The sequence below is a fragment of the Panthera tigris genome, chromosome C1, assembly GCF_018350195.1.
Source record: "Panthera tigris isolate Pti1 chromosome C1, P.tigris_Pti1_mat1.1, whole genome shotgun sequence".
Lineage (NCBI taxonomy): Eukaryota > Metazoa > Chordata > Mammalia > Carnivora > Felidae > Panthera > Panthera tigris.
This window is the reverse complement of record NC_056667.1, coordinates 101,444,543-101,448,455: the sequence shown is the minus strand read 5'-3', so window position 1 is coordinate 101,448,455 and position 3,913 is coordinate 101,444,543.

Below are 3,913 nucleotides of genomic sequence, written 5' to 3'. Positions count from 1 at the left end.
ACCATGATCTGAGTTTTTTGCCCTCCTGCCTTTGCTGTTACTCTGGAAAGGGCAGAGAATTTCATGTTTCCAACCTGGCATGGCTCGATATATCTGACTCTTGACCATTTGGATTTGCTGGCTAGAGTCAGAAAGAACGTCTTTACCCAGGCTCTAATTTCTTCCTCCCTGCTTCCACTGAGGCCAGTTTCAACACTAGCATATCTGGTTCTTCAGAATATTTATAAACACTGCAAACAGTCCAAACCTTCTAAAATGCTGTCATTTGTCAATCAAGACCTCTACAAGCCCACCCTTGAAATGCCGAGGGCTGGAGATGGAGACCTTTGAATTCAGCGTTTTGGCTACCGTATCACAAGGATTTCCAATTCCCCAGCCTGGTACCGAGGGTCCTTTCATGTGTCACCCTTCCTCAATTTAGCCAGGTGCACATTTAACGATCTGCACTGCAACACTCCACACTCAATGGTATAGACCTCTCTTGGCTGCAAGAGATAGAACTTCACTCAAAATAGCTTAAGCCCAAAAGGGAATGTTTTGGCTCATCTAACAAAAAGAAAATCTAGGGTTATCTTGGCTTCAGGCATGATCAAACAGTATCACAAGGATTTGCTTGTGCATGCGTTCTCTCTGTCTCTCTCTGTCTCTGTCTCTGTCTCTCTCGCACACCACCCCTCCCTCTTTCTCAACTCTGCATCCTCTAGTAGCTTATCCTCTATACAGCAATGGAGCAGATTAGCTGGTTGGTGTTGATTACGTACCCATCACTGGAGTGCAGGAGGACATGGGCTCTGCCCTTCTCTAAACCATAAGGATTAAGGTGAAAAGGGGATTATTTCCCCAAAGGTGCTGTTACCAAAAAAAAAAAAAAAAGAAGGCGGGGGGGGTGGTAGGGAATGGATGCTTGTGAGGGTAAGAAAACAACAGATGTCCACCTTATACTTGAAAGCTTAAAACGTGTAGGCAAATGTCTCCTGGTTCAATTCCCCCTTTGAAAGGTGAGGCTGAGAATAGTTAACTATTCTATCTTAAAGTGAAGGGTGGGGGGAAGGCAAGGGTAAAATATTTGCTTAATTAAAAAATTAAATCCACACACTTAAAAGTTGAGACTTTTCTGAAGTTGCTGCATGCCTTTGGAACCCGTTGTGGAGTCGGAAAACTTGACATCCAGCCTGTAGCAGTGGGGAGCCCTGGTTTCCCTCCCCTCACTCCCTATTACCTCCCCAGAGGACTAGAAGGGCGGGGGAGGATGCATGACGAGGGAGAAAGGAATGTCATTTCTGCCTGGTCTCAGACTTTGCTGATCTTAGCTGGGAATGTGCAATTTATTAATTTCCATCTCAACATCTTCAGCAATGATATGTAACAGGAATTAGTTAATTCAGCAAGTATTTGTTGAATGCCTGATCTCTTATCCTTTCTCCCTCCTGTCTTCACCCTCTGCCTCTCTCCTAGTCCTTTCCCATCAGCATTTAAACATCCCCAAGGAGCTGTCATCTTAAAAACTAAACAAATACAAAGCCCACAAACAGAAACTGCCTTCCCCTTAGACCCTTCTCCCTTCCCAGCTACCACTTCTTTATAACCAGATTTCACACACTGAGAGTCCCTAGGTACTATTTGCATTTCCTGGCCTCTCTTGTTCCCTCCTCTGGCCACTGCTGTCCCACTCCTGATCTTGCTGGAACAAAAGAGTTTATGGAAAGAGCACCACTCTCTAAGAACAAAACCTCGGTGTTATGGCTTTGTCATAGCACTAGAATACTAGATGGTAATTGTCTGTGTGATGTCAACTTGAGTATGAACTTCCTGAGAGTTAAGACAGAGTTTGCAGTTAGTCAATATCTTATGGCTGAATGTTAACATACGTCTATTGTAGGTATGGTGACTAGCATGTAGGGAGCATTACACAGATCTCTTTTGAAGCAACTAATTAACCTGGGTTGGCAACAAAAGAGAAGGGCAGGTTTGATATGGGATGGAGAGGAGCGAAATTTTAGGGATCTTGAGCTAACTTAGAAATGTAGGAGGAGAATGAGGAGAGTGTGCTATATTAGAAGGAAGGCAGAAAATAGCTTCACCGAGGGCGTAGCAGGCAACGTTAAATGCCACAGGGAAGTTTCATCTTTTCAAGTTGAACACTACGAGGGGTCGCTGGATTTGCCAAATGATGATCAATTATCTGTTTTTCCCCTTGGTGGTAGTGGAGGGGGCAATTTCAGGGGGATGTTACCAGATTGCAAACCTTTAGGAAGCTGTAATTTATAGGGTCTGGCAAATGCGAGGATTGCAGTGAATGCAGCAGGAAGCTTGGGGAGGTACGTGATCCTATCTGCACACTTGTCACAATTTCTACACCTGAAATGGATTCAGCCCATGTTATCCCTGTGGTCAAGTGTTCCGAGAGAAAGAGAACGACAGCAGAAAAGAAAAGTGAATGCACTTTTCTTTTTTTATTTTTATTAAAAAAAATTTTTTTTAACGTTTATTTATTTTTGAGACAGAAAGAGACAGAGCATGAACGGGGGAGGGTCAGAGAGAGGGAGACACAGAATCTGAAACAGGCTCCAGGCTCTGAGCTGTCAGCACAGAGCCCGACGCGGGGCTCGAACTCACGAACCAGGAGATCATGACCTGAGCCAAAGTCGGACGCTTAACCGACCGAGCCACCCAGGCGCCCCATGAATGCACTTTTCTTAAAGTACACGGAGACCCCGGTGCAGTTGTTGTAATTCGTGTGCATCTGAAATGTGAAAGGCCAAGTGGATACACAGGGTGATTATGACCTTCTGATTACCTTTCAAACACACTTCAGAGCATGCTAGAACTCTTCCTTTCCTAGCTCGGTTCATCCCATGCTTCTCACTCCCCTGAAGAGAGAACACAACTTTTCATCATTCAGTCTCCAAGTGGCCCTTCCTTGATTTTTCCCACGAGGTCCCGGATATACAGTTCCAGAACTAGACAGGACTTTGTGGAGGATGTTGTAGACTCTGGATAGGCTGCAAGTGGAGTTCTCCGTCCCGAAGCCCCCTCCACAGACGGCCATAGTGGGCACTGCGTCTGTTTGTAGGACCCAGGATACTGACTCCTAAAGGTGAACGAGTAGAAATTCCAGCAGCACACGGGGTTTTTACTTGTCTTGGGGCTAATTCACATAATTTGTTTTCAATCGCTTAACTTAATTACTTTTCTTGAAAAGATGCCCGGGACAACGCCAACGTCGGAGGGAGCAAAGTCACCGGGTCAGGATCTGGAAACAATCAGCTCTCACGGTCCGAGGGATGAAGCGCCAAGATCTTAAGGAACCTGCATTCCTGGTGAGCAGTCAAATTCTTTTAATCCGCTCCCAGCAGGATTCCAGCGGTTTAAAAGACACAAGGAAAAGGAAAAAGAAAATCTGTTGCAAACACAAGTCAATCCGCAGCGAACCCACCCGAAACTTCCTCCTCTCCGAAGAAAAGGCCGCTCCCGCCCCAGAGCGCTCCCGCGTGTACCGCGACGGCTAGGCGGCGGACCACGGCTTAGGGGACCGCAGCCTTGGCGGCGAGCGCGGACCGGGGCGCGCGGGGCGGGGCGCGGGGCGCAGGGCGGGGCGGGGCTCAGGGAGCGACGGCCCCGCCGCTCCCTGTCCCGGAGCGCCGCGGGAAGGAGCGAGCGCCGGCGCTCGCGTGCCGGGTCCCCCTCCGGCCGGGGCAGCCTCCCGGGCGCCCGCCGCCGTGGTGGCAGGAAGTCCCCGGGAACTACAAATCGAGGCATGCTGGGAACATTCCCCTGCTCCTCCCAGGAAATGTCCTTTGTCCAGCCCTACAGGAAGCCCCAGTGAGGAGTCAGCCGGGCGGGCGGCCAGTCTGCCAGCCAAGCCCGCGGCCGCCGCCGCTGCAGCACAAGGGCAGACGCGCCGCGCGCGGGG